General features: G+C 28.4%; 1 long non-coding RNA gene across 4 annotated transcripts; it reads left to right on the top strand.

Moving 5' to 3' along the window:
• Window positions 1-3,407: 3,407 nt before the first annotated feature.
• On the top strand, window positions 3,408-15,829 carry LOC126892494 (uncharacterized). Of its 4 annotated transcripts, none has more exons than XR_007700872.1 (3): window positions 3,408-6,028; window positions 7,364-9,238; window positions 10,727-11,024. It is a non-coding gene; the product is annotated as an uncharacterized LOC126892494 (long non-coding RNA). The 4 variants fall into 4 exon arrangements; XR_007700873.1 differs by lacking the exon at window positions 3,408-6,028 and adding an exon at window positions 12,296-15,829 and having other exon boundaries at window positions 6,077-9,238; window positions 10,727-11,998; XR_007700871.1 differs by lacking the exon at window positions 3,408-6,028 and having other exon boundaries at window positions 6,083-7,655; window positions 7,715-9,238.
• Window positions 15,830-16,908: the final 1,079 nt, after the last annotated feature.

Below are 16,908 nucleotides of genomic sequence, written 5' to 3'. Positions count from 1 at the left end.
ATAAAACTGTAAAATCACTCAAAACCAACCAAAAAACAGTGAAAAATAACTGATTATATATCCAACGGATGTAATAAAAAAAAAACGAGAAAAAAAGAGACCAAAAATATGGTAAAATACAATAAAAACTGTAAAATCACTCAAAACCAACCAAAAACAGTGAAAAATAACTGATTACATATCCAACGGATGTAATCAAAGAAAAACGAGAAAAAGACCAAAAAAATATGGTAAAAAACAATAAAACTGTAAAATCACTCAAAACCAACCAAAAAACATTGATAAATAACTGATTATATATCCGACAGACGTTATCAAAGGACAAATGAGACAAAAGACCGAAAATTGATGAAATACAATAAAACTATGTAAAATTCACTCAAAACGAGAAAAACGTTGATAAATAACTGATTACATATCCAAAAGATGTAATCAAAAAAAAAAAACGAGAAAAAAGAGACCAAAAATATGGTAAAATACAATAAAACTGTAAAATCACTCAAAACCAACCAAAAACAGTGAAAAATAACTGATTATATATCCAACGGATGTAATCAAAGAAAAACGAGAAAATTGATGAAATACAATAAAACTGTAAAATCACTCAAAACCAACCAAAAAACATTGACAAATAACTAATTATAGTTACAACCATCAAAGGATAAATGAGACAAAAGACCGAAAATTGAGGAAATACAATAAAACTATTTAAATTCACTCAAAACGAGAAAAACGTTGATAAATAACTGATTACATATCCAAGAGATGTAATCAAAGGATAAATGAGACAAAAGGCCTAGAATATGGTAAAATACAATAAAACTGTGAAAAATGTACTCTAATACGTAAAAATCCGTCAAAAAAAACGCTGACAAATAACTGATTTTGAGTTGCAAAACCAAAAATTTTTTAAAGCAAAGAGTGAAAAACGAATAAAACCAATGAAAAAACATTGACAAATAACTGATTACGTATCCGACAGACATAATCAGACAAACGAGTCAAAAAAAGACCGACAACCAGTAAAATATGTTAAAATATACATATACAGGGTGAAGGGAAAAGAGTACATCTAAAAAAGGTCGTTGTGAAAAATTATATGTTCAGGCCAGTGTGGTGGTGGTATGAGATACATTGCATGTACTGATGGTAAAAACCACTTACATAGACGAATAGGAGATAGACTTTTAGGTAAACCTTATTCCCATTATTAGAGAAAAGTATTCAAATTAGAGTGGATACATTCGAGAAGAGTGTTCTGTATAGGTATACACAAAGAAATTTCTAATATACAAAGAAAAATATACATCAGAGAATGAACTACGCATTAAATCAACCTACAAGTGTGAAAAAAAAAGGTGAAAAAAGACATACAAAGAAAAATTGTTTCAGAAAAGAAAAAAATTACTGAACTAATGAAGTTAGGTTTAAATAAAACGATGGAATTTCAAAGAAAAACAATATTAAAAATTATTAGAGCCGTTTTAATTTTTTAATAAATAAATAATACAAAATATCTTGGTATTTTTATTTTGAACCACAAAAACACTTTTCGAATTGACCCACATAATTTATATTGAATTTGTTCTCAAAGGATGACCCAAATATCCATCACACTGCTCCATTGTCCAAGGTTGGTTTCTATCTAATGCTGCAGTTATCCATCTGGATTCAACATGCTGTTAAGACCATCTATCATATGAGGTGTTCCTCACATAAGGAAAAACAGTAGACCATCTTTGATCTGCTTAATAACGTGACCTACAAATTTCAATTTAAGTTTAGAATATATCGAAAAAAAAGATATGGATGTCTCAGAAGTTAAACAGTGCAAGTCACATTCTCCTTAAAAATAACCTATGAGATATAACACTTATTATTATATAATAGTATTATTATTTCCTTGTCTGTATTTATGAATATTTACACATATTATGAAAAATAAAGACATTTTATTTGTTTTTAATAACTACTTATATTTCTGCAACTATTGTTAGAAACATCTTAGTATCTCATTTAAACACTTATTGACTTACACCGATTGGTCTGCTGAGACATCAATATATTATGTCACAGAACAAACAGAATAAAAAAAGAAACAGAAAGTTGACGTTAAGAAATTGGGTAATATTTATAGAACATTTGATGCGGAACGAGGTGTAATATTGAGTCATTTATCACTAAATTTTTATAAATAATCAAGAGTGTTGTGTATTGTAATACATAATATACATTATTTATGTATAAAGAGGATGAAGCAGCATGAACTAACATAATACTCACAACGTTCACTAACATTAACACATGTCACAAATATTGTGAAAATAGGAGTAACTAAACAAAAAGATGCAGTAAAAGTAGTAAAGTTAAAAGAAGTGGATGGTTAAATATGATGCCAGTAGTAAACATTGATGAAATATAAGAATAAAAAATAAATGTATAGATAAAAACTAGTTAAAGTCTCAGCAGATTATCCTGTAGGTAGAATTTTTCTACATATGTCTCCAACCCGTAATTAAACATAAGCCCCAATCCAATAGACATAAAAACAGAACAACAGAGTAAAAAGTAAAAACCAATTTAATGTTAATCATGGGGAAAAAAAGAAGGTCTAAGTATAATTGCCACTAATCCTGTATTATTTAAATTAGTCACAAAAAATCTAAGTTATTTGAAACATAACACATTGTAAGTGGATTATCAATATTTGAACTTACTTTGAAAAAATATAATCTTAGAACTGGAACAGATATGTGTATACAATTTGTTAAAGGTTAAATGTAGCAATAATCTAAATAAAACTTTATTTACTTGGTCGAAAAATTACTTTTATTTCCTTTATTGATTAAAAGACAACTTTGTATGTTGAAAATAGCTTATCAAGAATATATTTTTACCCCTAGTTTGCAATGTAAGATTATTTGAAGGATATTTGAAAAACATGTTGTTATTAAATTATCTACATACTTCAAAATATGCAATTGCATGTTAAAAAAGCAATATTTAAAAAGATAACGAAATAAAGTCTTTTTAGGTAGTAACTTTAAAATATAAATCTAGCATTTAACACATTACAATAAGCTATGGTAAAAAAGCCCACTGAAGACTCAGAATAACTGGGTCCAAATGGTATATATCAGATATGCTAAACTTATGAATAATTTTTTTGTTACTACACTATTTTGTAATACGTTAGTTAGAAGCTTTTATATTACAAAAAACTTATATATTTTTATATATTATTAAAAAAATATAGTTAACACATCAATCTAAACTCACCATAAATCAAATTTTATGACTTGTCCTGATCAACTTAATCCATTAGATTTGGAAGAATGTAGAACAAGTTGCAAATTGTCTGTAAAGATAAAATTTTTCCAGTTTTCCCCTACATTTTATTTTCCTGCATTTACTTCTAGCATGTTATACCTAAAAATAAATTACCATCAACTAATAAATGTATACATACAAGAAACAAAAACTGAAAGTGTTAGTTTACAAAAAATCAGTCATAACACTGTAAATTCTATTAAAAATTAATAAATAACATTAGTCTTGTCAACCGTAAAAGTAAAAAATGGCGGGTCCTCGAGTTATGACTCTTACATATCTATGCTTTTTTAAACAAGTATGGTGTTTATTTTTATGCTTTTGTAGACAACTATTGTGTGTCTTGTAATTATTATCAATAACATGTGACACAACATGTGTATAGGCTTATTAATGTGAGAATAGTTAAAGAAATACAAATATATACAATCCTAAATTTGAAACATCAACCAATTATTTTCAACAAAAAAAAATGCAAAAGTTTTTTTTGGAGTATAGTTATAAAAATAACCTAGACGTGTATTATTATTTTCAACCATGATTTTTGGGCTAATCAGCAAATTATTTCTATGTGTTCTTTTTTGCTTATTCATCATAATATAGTTTTATATAAATCTCAAGCTTTTACTATAAAAACACCACTTGATTTAAATACGTTAAATCGAAATACCAGAAAAAGGTACAATGTTTTTTTCAAAAGTACTATTTTATTTTGTTTTATTAACTGTGTGTTTGTCGTTTAATGTTTATAGAACACCATTTCATAAGGTTAATCAGATTATAACATGGCGTGCATTCAATTCTTCATTATTGATGTCAAAAAGTCTTTATGCAGCAATTAAGACATGGACACAGATCACAGGAATCAAGTTTAAAGAAATTAACAATACAGAGGAAATATCAGTACTATCTATAGTGTTTGAATCCCATCACCATAAAGTAAATGGATTATGTTTACCTTCAAGTGACTGTGAGTTATTTTTTAATGTCCAAGATAATAAAAATGAGATAGCACATACAATAATATTAAAGGATGAGACTTTACAAGAGATATGGTGTGGTGAAATACATGTTTTAAAAAATGTTACATGGAATTTGGAAATTAATCAATTTAATTTACCAGGTTTTAATCTTCAATTAATAATAGCCCATCAAATTGGTCATTTTTTAGGGTTGGCTGATAATCGGAACTACAACTCTATAATGAACCGATTTTATTTAAATCGTTTCGGATATGAACCAACAAACGATGATATAAATGGAATGGAGTATCTATATAAAAATGGGACCACTAAACCTCAACATAATTTGAATTTTTCAGTATTTTCTAATCGTAAGCACCATGTATATGGAATTTTTAAAAATACCTCTAATAGTTTAAAATTTTATTCATTAAATTAGAAAACGTGTTTTAGCTTTTTTTATATTAATCTCACCTGTATCATATTTTTAAATTTTTTTCTATAAATGTATAAAGTTCAGATTAAATAACCTAATAATCCATTTTTTAAAAAATTTTTACTCAAAAATTGTAAATTAACCTGCAAAGATGTGTATAGAGAATGTGAGAGAAATGTGAGCGATAATCAATTCGGAATTGATATAAAGCTTGCTACAAGGAAGAGGGGTATTATTTTTTAAAAATATTAAAAAAAAGGAATAAACATACATGGGGGGATACTCAAACGTTTTAAAATATTATGTATGCTAAGGGTTTGCACTGACTTTGAAAATTCACAAGATAAATGTTTTCATGTAGTTGGCTGTATGCCATGTAATACAAAAAGAGTAAAATCATGTAGGAACAGTAGGATTTGACTTTTAAATGTTATAACTAGAGATGGAGATAGTGTGATGGTTGTATATAAACACTAATAACACCAAAGTAATGGGTGTTAACATACACCAAATGTTAACATTAATATTTTTACACCTGTACAACAATTTTAGTATGTATGTCGGTTGGTGAATAACAAACAATCTTGGTTCAAAGTGTTTATATAGAGTTTATAAATAGAGTGTTAGAGAACTACCTTATGGTTTAATATTCAAGACCAATCTGTAGAAAACATTCATTTATTCCATATTGCTACACTGAGTGGAAACATAAACTCTCAGAATGAAAAGTATGAGGTGTATAGAAGCCTTTGAGATGTCTGTTTTTGAAGGATGTTGAATATTACCATATATTGTATTGTGTGTGTATATTATACTTTAATTACCTTACAATTGCTGCTAGTTATATTTTCACTGCAGTGTGTCTTCAACACTTTTTATAATATAAGCAAATATATTTTTAAAAAGGTTTTTGTTCATATTTTAATACATGTGTTAAAAAATAACCTTATTCTACCATCACTCATCACTCACTATGAAGTTGGGTTCAATCAGGTGACATGGAATAAATGGGTAAAGCAGTTGTCAACTGTCAGTAATTTCTTTTAAGTTTTAAATTATTCACTGTAACTATACTAAAAAATAATAATACTAAACTTATGTAATTTTTTATTATTAAATAATCCATTTTTTATATTAGAAATATATTTTTACAATTTCAAATAGTAATGTTTTTAGTTTCATTTCTTTCTTACAGATGGCGCTTTTCAGTTTGATTTACCGCACTTCTTTAAAAGCTGATGTAGGGTGTTAAGAGAACTTAGTGTTACTTAGTTTTTTAAGTTTCCATCTACAATATAAAGTAAGTATCATTTACAAAATAATAATAATTATCATTTTTATTATTTATGTTTTATATTTATTCTATTAAAACCATATGATATAAAATTGTTAATGTTTACCTTTATAAAAATATATAAAATTTACTAATTCACTAAAATTCTTTGACAATCTCTATCACAATCTATTAAACAAGGTGCTGGTGAACTTTGTGGTTTAGTAAAATTTTGAACACATTCAAATAACTTTTTATGACACATTTTATTTCTTCTTGTAATTTGTCTTTTAGCCTTTGCACAATCATCTAACAAATAATTACACCCTGACACATATGTTTCCAATTCAGAGATATTAAGCTGTTGCTCACGAAACTCTATCATAAAATTAATATATTTTCTATTCACATTCGTAATTTCTTTAGTTTTATTTTGTATGGTTTCTTCTAATTTTAAAATTGATGTTCCCAGATGAGCATATATTTTGCGTACTTCTTCTTGATGAGCGGTTTGGATTGCTCTTCTGTCAAATGTGTTTCGGTCTGTTAAATTATTAAGGAGAGATTGGTAATATTTTTCTTTCATTTCCAGTTCATAAACTTTATCTAAGTAAAGTTTGGTGCAGTTATTTACCAAATAAAAGTTTTTTATGTAATCTACTGCTGTTGATTGTTTGGGCGAAATAACTTCGACGTTAATTTCATTTGTTATTTTATTAAGTTTTGTTAATTGAAAACTTTCAGATTGCACTAATATACATAAACTAACTGTAACTAGCAACTTGAAAAAAACCGCCATGATTACACCATAAAAATAAATTATACTAACTTAAATAATGATTAGCATATATTTATAGTAAATAATTTGTTGAATTAGCATTTTAATTATCATTAAAAATATGTTTTATCACACCAGCGATTGTTTTTATTATTTAAAAAGTTAATTACTTCTATTGAGAAGAATGTTCATTTTTTTATTTTAGTTTTATTTAATATTTTATTTTTCGTCTTATTCTTATTTTTGAGGGTAATATTAATTTTAGTGTATAGAGTGATATTATTGAGGTTTCTATCTTTAATTAAAAAAATGAATTTAATCCAATAAAAATTTTAAAAAGAGCCGATATTAAAAAGTTTAAATACTTGGGGGATCTGCTTAATTAAATAGCCTTTGTGTTATGCAAAAATATTTCTATAACAAGGATATTCTAATGGTGGCTAGGAGAAATGTTTCAATACCTTAAATTTTTCCCTTAAACCGAGGGTGTTCCTATGCCAATAATGGTAATAAGCGGGATGTACTACATAACACATTTTTTTAATTAAAAAAATAATCTACTTTTAATTTTATATTGTTTACAGAAAAACATGTGTTCCATCCCAACCATATTTACAAACGAGGATGAGTATTTAGCATATTTATTATGCTTGACGAAAGTCCCTCCACCTAACCGTTAGTATAATTAAAAAATATAATAATATATGCTTTATTTAACTAATTTTTAGGTAGAGAATTTCATGTAACATTGGTAATTCGGGGTAATGTGGAGGTGTGTCCGAGTTATACCACCCTCGTGAATATGGTATGGAACAATAAAAACATCACATGTTTTTATAAAGTGGTGGATGATAATCGACTATCCATCATAATAAGGTAATTTTTTTGTTTAATATATAATGTTTAATTTAAATTTATTTTATTTTTTTTTTCAGGCTATATCCCATATAAAAGGAGTATTTTCTCTATATATGTTCTTTTTCACTATAGCAATTTATTATTATTTATATTTATTATTATTTTATTTTTATTTTCTACTAATACTAAACAAATAAAATTATCAGAATTCATTCGTTTTTCTTTCTTAGTGTCATTTATAGTTACACAAAAAGATGTTTTATCGTTAATAAAAATTTATTGATATAATCTGCGATTAGTTAGCTTATTTAGGATATACAGTATTTCTACTTTTTGGAGTCAATTCGGATTTATCAGAGTTAAAAAATGTATATAATATATACAACAGTTATAAAAATGTAAATAACAAGTTTATTCTAGCATCAGTTTCAAACGGTTTGAAACTGATGCTAGAATATATAAACTTATTATATCATGCGTATACTACCATACAATACACTCGTATAAAAATAAGAAGAAAATTCTATACTAATATTCTATACTAATTCTATTCTAATATTATAAAAATCAAGACCATAGAGGTATATATTGACATAGAAAGAGTATCATTCAAAGCAAAGTGGCGACACCATCTTTCTTCTTTGGATTAGTGCTGTTTCACTCTTACGCATATTAAGCTGAGACAGTTGTCCTCCTCTTCCGTGTATATACTCACACCTTAATGTCATCTTAGTTTCTCGGTACGATGTGTTAGAAAAAGATAGCGCAAACCAGTCGAAGAGACCGGAAGAGATCTTGTCGTCAGGACGCGTATAGTGAGGGCTCTCTCTATGCTAATATTAACTCTATAATCAAGACCTTATTATGAAACGCTTATTTACAAATGATTAAAAAAGAAGAAAATTCTAGGCAACTTTTATACATGATAAGATACTTCTACGTTATAAAATTCCAACACCCCCTACACACAAAATAGAAAAAACCAATGTTAGCACCATCTAGTTTTCTATTCTATCATTACTTAAAATCTAACCAAATTATTATGTTTATGAGTTTTATGATGCCCTTATATTTTTCATGTTGTAAGGTTTTAGAGCATAAAGGGTGTATTTATCAAGTTTTGGGAAAAACTTTGTTTAAAGTTCTAGACCAAATTAAAAAATTTAGGTAAGTACTACTTAGCCTGTTTTCAATTGCATAATATCCTGTTCCTGTAAGTTTGCATAGGAAGTATGAAGTCACCATGTTTTCTATGTGTTTAGAGATCCTTTATTTGTATTTAACCTAATTTCCTAGAAAATTGTAATTTACCATTACGGTTGACAAGACTAATGTTATTTATTAATTTTTAATAGAATTTACAGTGTTATGACTGATTTTTTGTAAACTAACACTTTCAGTTTTTGTTTCTTGTATGTATACATTTATTAGTTGATGGTAATTTATTTTTAGGTATAACATGCTAGAAGTAAATGCAGGAAAATAAAATGTAGGGAAAACTGGAAAAATTTTATCTTTACAGACAATTTGCAACTTGTTCTACATTCTTCCAAATCTAATGGATTAAGTTGATCAGGACAAGTCATAAAATTTGATTTATGGTGAGTTTAGATTGATGTGTTAACTATATTTTTTTAATAATATATAAAAATATATAAGTTTTTTGTAATATAAAAGCTTCTAACTAACGTATTACAAAATAGTGTAGTAACAAAAAAATTATTCATAAGTTTAGCATATCTGATATATACCATTTGGACCCAGTTATTCTGAGTCTTCAGTGGGCTTTTTTACCATAGCTTATTGTAATGTGTTATATGCTAGATTTATATTTTAAAGTTACTACCTAAAAAGACTTTATTTCGTTATCTTTTTAAATATTGCTTTTTTTAACATGCAATTGCATATTTTGAAGTATGTAGATAATTTAATAACAACATGTTTTTCAAATATCCTTCAAATAATCTTACATTGCAAACTAGGGGTAAAAATATATTCTTGATAAGCTATTTTCAACATACAAAGTTGTCTTTTAAAATTTTTCGACCAAGTAAATAAAGTTTTATTTAGATTATTGCTACATTTAACCTTTAACAAATTGTATACACATATCTGTTCCAGTTCTAAGATTATATTTTTTCAAAGTAAGTTCAAATATTGATAATCCACTTACAATGTGTTATGTTTCAAATAACTTAGATTTTTTGTGACTAATTTAAATAATACAGGATTAGTGGCAATTATACTTAGACCTTCTTTTTTTCCCCATGATTAACATTAAATTGGTTTTTACTTTTTACTCTGTTGTTCTGTTTTTATGTCTATTGGATTGGGGCTTATGTTTAATTACGGGTTGGAGACATATGTAGAAAAATTCTACCTACAGGATAATCTGTTGAGACTTTAACTAGTTTTTATCTATACATTTATTTTTTATTCTTATATTTCATCAATGTTTACTACTGGCATCATTTTTAACCATCCACTTCTTTTTACTTTACTATTTTTACTGCATCTTTTTGTTTAGTTACTCCTATCTTCACAATATTTGTGACATGTGTTAATGTTAGTGAACGTTGTGAGTATTATGTTAGTTCATGCTGCTTCATCCTCTTTATACATAAATAATGTATTACAATACACAACACTCTTGATTATTTATAAAAATTTAGTGATAAATGACTCAATATTACACCTCGTTCCGCATCAAATGTTCTATAAATATTACCCAATTTCTTAACATCAACTTTGTTTCTTTTTTTATTCTGTTTGTTCTGTGACATAATATATTGATGTCTCAGCAGACCAATCGGTGTAAGTCAATAAGTGTTTAAATGAGATACTAAGATGTTTCTAACAATAGTTGCAGAAATATAAGTAGTTATTAAAAACAAATAAAATGTCTTTATTTTTCATAATATGTGTAAATATTCATAAATACAGACAAGGAAATAATAATACTATTATATAATAATAAGTGTTATATCTCATAGGTTATTTTTAAGGAGAATGTGACTTGCACTGTTTAACTTCTGAGACATCCATATCTTTTTTGTCGATATATTCTAAACTTAAATGGAAATTTGTAGGTCACGTTATTAAGCAGATCAAAGATGGTCTACTGTTTTTCCTTATGTGAGGAAAACCTCATATGATAGATGGTCTTAACAGCATGTTGAATCCAGATGGATAATTGCAGCATTAGATAGAAACCAACCTTGGACAATGGAGCAGTGTGATGGATATTTGGGTCATCCTTTGAGAACAAATTCAATATAAATTATGTGGGTCAATTCGAAAAGTGTTTTTGTGGTTCAAAATAAAAATACCAAGATATTTTGTATTATTTATTTATTAAAAAATTAAAACGGCTCTAATAATTTTTAATATTGTTTTTCTTTGAAATTCCATCGTTTTATTTAAACCTAACTTCATTAGTTCAGTAATTTTTTTCTTTTCTGAAACAATTTTTCTTTGTATGTCTTTTTTCACCTTTTTTTTCACACTTGTAGGTTGATTTAATGCGTAGTTCATTCTCTGATGTATATTTTTCTTTGTATATTAGAAATTTCTTTGTGTATACCTATACAGAACACTCTTCTCGAATGTATCCACTCTAATTTGAATACTTTTCTCTAATAACGGGAATAAGGTTTACCTAAAAGTCTATCTCCTATTCGTCTATGTAAGTGGTTTTTACCATCAGTACATGCAATGTATCTCATACCACCACCACACTGGCCTGAACATATAATTTTTCACAACGACCTTTTTTAGATGTACTCTTTTCCCTTCACCCTGTATATGTATATTTTAACATATTTTACTGGTTGTCGGTCTTTTTTTGACTCGTTTGTCTGATTATGTCTGTCGGATACGTAATCAGTTATTTGTCAATGTTTTTTCATTGGTTTTACTCGTTTTTCACTCTTTGCTTTAAAAAATTTTTGGTTTTGCAACTCAAAATCAGTTATTTGTCAGCGTTTTTTTTTGACGGATTTTTACGTATTAGAGTACATTTTTCACAGTTTTATTGTATTTTACCATATTCTAGGCCTTTTGTCTCATTTATCCTTTGATTACATCTCTTGGATATGTAATCAGTTATTTATCAACGTTTTTCTCGTTTTGAGTGAATTTTACAGTTTTATTGTATTTCGTCAATTTTCGGTCTTTTGTCTCATTTATCCTTTGATGGTTGTAACTATAATTAGTTATTTGTCAATGTTTTTTGGTTGGTTTTGAGTGATTTTACAGTTTTATTGTATTTCATCAATTTTCTCGTTTTTCTTTGATTACATCCGTTGGATATATAATCAGTTATTTTTCACTGTTTTTGGTTGGTTTTGAGTGATTTTACAGTTTTATTGTATTTTACCATATTTTTTTTCTCTTTTTTCTCAATTTATTGAGACATTTCTTGAGACATTTGAGACATTTTATCATTATCATTTCATGAGATCTCTTTATTGAGACATTTGAGACAGTATCTCAAAACATTTATCAATGTTTTTTGGTTGGTTTTGAGTGATTTTACAGTTTTATTGTTTTTTACCATATTTTTTTGGTCTTTTTCTCGTTTTTCTTTGATTACATCCGTTGGATATGTAATCAGTTATTTTTCACTGTTTTTTGGTTGGTTTTGAGTGATTTTACAGTTTTTATTGTATTTTACCATATTTTTGGTCTCTTTTTTTCTCGTGTTTTTTGGATTACATCCGTTGGATATATAATCAGTTATTTTTCACTGTTTTTTGGTTGGTTTTGAGTGATTTTACAGTTTTATTGTATTTTACCATATTTTTGGTCTCTTTTTTCTCGTTTTTTGGATTACATCTTTTGGATATGTAATCAGTTATTTATCAACGTTTTTCTCGTTTTGAGTGAATTTTACATAGTTTTATTGTATTTCATCAATTTTCGGTCTTTTGTCTCATTTATCCTTTGATAACGTCTGTCGTCGGATATATAATCAGTTATTTGTCAATGTTTTTTGGTTGGTTTTGAGTGATTTTACAGTTTTATTGTTTTTTACCATATTTTTTTGGTCTTTTTCTCGTTTTTCTTTGATTACATCCGTTGGATATGTAATCAGTTATTTTTCACTGTTTTTTTGGTTGGTTTTGAGTGATTTTACAGTTTTTATTGTATTTCATCAATTTTCTCGTTTTTCTTTGATTACATCCATTGGATATGTAATCAGTTATTTGTCAATGTTTTTTGGTTGGTTTTGAGTGATTTTACAGTTTTTACTGTATTTCATCAATTTTCTCGTTTTTCTTTGATTACATCCATTGGATATGTAATCAGTTATTTTTCACTGTTTTTGGTTGCTTTTGAGTGATTTTACAGTTTTTATTGTACTTCTCGTTTTTTTTTCATTCTTTGCTTAAAGAAATTTTTTGGAAGTCATTTGTGAGTTAAACCAAATCTTATCTAAAATATGTATTTTATTAATATTGCTAAACATTTTTTTAATATATGTGTGTTTACCTATTTAAACCAATAACACAATGTTATTAATTTAGATAGTTAACAAACAACACAGAAAAGTCAGGAGTGGGTTAAGAAAAGAGCTGAAATATTATTTAAAGTATTTATTTTATTAATATTACCTTGTTGATTTTTGCATACATATCCCAAAATGAAAGTTAAACAATACAATACACACAATATAAATGCTTTTTAAGCACTCCCGTACTAGTTTTTTTGTTCACTATAGCCATTTTAAAACACGATGTTTTTTCTCACTTTCGTAATCCAAACCGCCGTTAAGATTTCACTAGGAAGTCAAATGCTAGCGTTCACTTTTTTAAACACCCCCGTACTAGTTTTTTATTCACTATGTCCATTTTAAACCCGATGTTTTTATCACTTTTCGTAATCCAAGCCGACGGCGCATTTTGTTCTCGCGTCTGATTTTTAAAACCGACTTTTTAAGCACATCCCTTACTATTTTTTGTTCACTTGTCATGTTTTAAGATTTTTTTCCGGTTGCGTAATCAAAACCGACGTTAGGATTTTATTAGCAAGCACCATGTTTGCTTCCACTTTTTTTAGGCTTTCTATCGCCCTTAACCGTCTTTGTTCATACCCACTAATTTTTTTTATTAACACCAATCGCTGTAATTTGTGTTCTTTTAAATAATGTTTATTATCGATTACGAACTTTTTTAATAACTGGTTATATTCCACATCTGTCTTTTTCACATTTTCATCTATGCTATCATAATTGGTTGTTGTATTAAGGTCCTCTTCTTCCATGCTCTCATTGAAATCGTCACTATGAATTGACACATCAACATTATTGAGTTTTTCTTCTTCACCTTCTGATGCTGATGACACATCATCGTATTTTGTTATGGGGGTGGAAGACGCCATAACTTCTTGTTCAAACACTTTGTACTCTATGGGGCGGTGAGCGTTAAAATCACCCGAAATCACTTCACAATTACGGTTTAAGCTGTTTTCTATGTTTTTAACCCCACTAGGAGTCATCACATCAGGTGACATTTTTAAATGATTTATAATTTTACGACTTGACCTCGCACATACCGGTACAGCAAGTTTTTCTTTCATTTAGGGTACGAACAAGGTAATATTAGTCAAACTACTTTAGTGGGGGGTAGTACCTACGGTTTTATAGCTTAGTGGAATGGGTTGGGTCCAAATTTTAAAATCCCTGCTTTTTTAATACGCTTTATTACCCATGAGCAGGTGGCCAACCAATGAAATGTATGCCGCACCCCCCTAGTGTGTTTTACTACCACAGTACCAATCTTTAAAAATGCATGTACTATGATATCCAACTAAATCTTAGATCATGGCTGGGTGCTTTTATTTTAATTTATTTTTTTAATTTATACAATTATACAATACATTGTAGTGAAACAAGCGTATTTTTTAATTATTACTGTTCGAATGCATGAAGTTTTTATTTCAGTAGATTGGAACCCATAATTTGCATCTTTTTTACGGCATTCCTTCTCACTAAGTGTCTGCATGTGTAACTACGTCGATTAAGAGGGAAATATTTCTTAATTTATTCACCGCATCCTTGCCATCGTTCCGCGAGCAGGTGGTCCTTAGCAGGTCAAAATACTTTATGGAATTCCGGTAGCTGCTTTTTGCATGTGTGTTACAATTATCATATATTGCAAATCTTGGTTAATAATCAACAAGGAATAGTTTATGAAGAATTGCTCGAGCTACGTGTGCATTCGACTGTTATTTAAGATCTTGAGATATGTACTCATGCAAGGAACAGTTAAGAATATATTTTTAAATACACATTGGCTTACTTTTTATAAAACACTTTATATATTAGGTTGGTGTTAGAGAATCATGGATTCCTTCTAATGGCGTATAATTATCATGGTCACTGATTTTCGTTAATGCATAATCGTTCCTCATTTTGCTAGTACAATATCATATGTTCCCCTCCTCTTTTTTAATTTACTCAAATAGTGTTAATTAGACCAATTAATATTCACCCTAGACAACGGATGTTCACCTAATTAATATTCCACAATATTTCACATATTTGGACATACAATATATCTCTACTTGTACAAACCAACAGAAGGGCGGAATCCAATAATAGAAGGGCGGAAAAACATTAGAACATATCCAATAAGACGACGCTATTCCTTCACTCTTCTCTTCAACCTTCTGCGTGATGGCGGAGTTAAGGTTGGGTACCTACTGTAGCGGGTATGAAAGGTGCGTGGTATGTACACAAATTTCATTGATCGGGGAATATCATTATTGTGTCTATACTAGAGATTTTTTTAATAAAATCTTTGCGAGCATCGTTTTTGGGGGATGTGATGAGCATAATAATTTAACCTATTATGACTACCATCGTATTCATCAAAACGTACAGACTTATCCGCTAATTAAACATTTCATCCTAGAACGGGATGGGGGGCAACAAGTACAGTAAGAAGGACTTAGCAAAGAAGATAACCAAAGTATTTAAACTTTTTCATGCTCACGTTCATTTGTTAGATATTAAACTAAAATGTAAACGTGAGCATGGGCAAGTTAAATATGATGAAGATGAAGGTTTGTTAGAAGGCCAGGATGTCGCTTCGTCGTCACGAGCGCCGTCCTCGTCGTCTTTGCAAAGACAATCTGATATATTGGCTGGCATTAGCAATGTCAGCGATATATCAGTAAGTCCCACATCTAAATCGGCTTCCATGCATTACAGCCAACAATTTGAAATCACTGATGAAATTTCCTCTGATGTGGTAGATGAATCGAGGGAAAACCAAGATTCATCTACGATAGTAAAGGAAACTTCTTTAGTTTCGTCTGATGATAGTGGTCCATTTTTGGGTTTTGAACTCTAACATGAAGCACTATCAGGTTGTCAAAGTTGTCCAATTTAAAATTTTCAAAAAGTACCTACATCCACAAAATCCCAAATTAAGAAATATGAGTTGCATATTATTTTAAAGTAGGTAACTGCCTAAATTTGTAAACAAATATTGTGCAACCTAATAATTAGGGACTCCTATGAATCACAAATTAATGTCATAGTTATTGCTGTTTCAGTTTTCAGTTGTGACATTGCGAACTTAGCAAGGTTAAATAAAATGAATCTGGTAATAACATATTAATTAAACAAACTGGAACATGAAGTAAAAACCACTTCTATGTAAAAGGTATATTTACTAAAAATTTTTAGAATCCCAATGGATTCAATAAAATGAGTTCATCAGAACGTTTTCAAACCTATCGGTCCATCATCAGTGAATTTGAATACTTGCAAAATAGCCCCAGAAGTGAAGTACTTAGTAGTCATCGTTGACCGAAGATGGTTGATTGGGTCCTCGGGTAGAGTTTCACCATGTTCCCAGAGGTTTAATCCCTGAACATCGGCGTTTAGCCATTTTAAATTTATTTCAACATAATGTAGATTTATTTATAATCACAACCATTGTTTGGTTCTGGGGCTATTTTGCAAGTATTCAAATTCACTGATGATGGACCGATAGGTTTGAAAACGTTCTGATGAACTCATTTTATTGAATCCATTGGGATTCTAAAATTTTTTAGTAAATATACCTTTTACATAGAAGTGGTTTTTACTTCATGTTCCAGTTTGTTTAACTATAAGGTATACAGCCAACCCAGGGAACTACCCCTTTTTAGTGAACATATTAATTCTTTATTATTAAACGTTTATTAAACGTATTATTAAACGTTTTTATTTAGTTTAATAGTTTGCTTCAAATCTTTAGTCGTTAATTTGTAGACATAT

Source organism: Diabrotica virgifera, chromosome 9, assembly GCF_917563875.1.
Source record: "Diabrotica virgifera virgifera chromosome 9, PGI_DIABVI_V3a".
NCBI classification, from domain to species: domain Eukaryota; kingdom Metazoa; phylum Arthropoda; class Insecta; order Coleoptera; family Chrysomelidae; genus Diabrotica; species Diabrotica virgifera.
The sequence above is the reverse complement of the archived record's forward strand: the minus strand, read 5'-3'. Positions and strand labels throughout refer to the sequence as shown.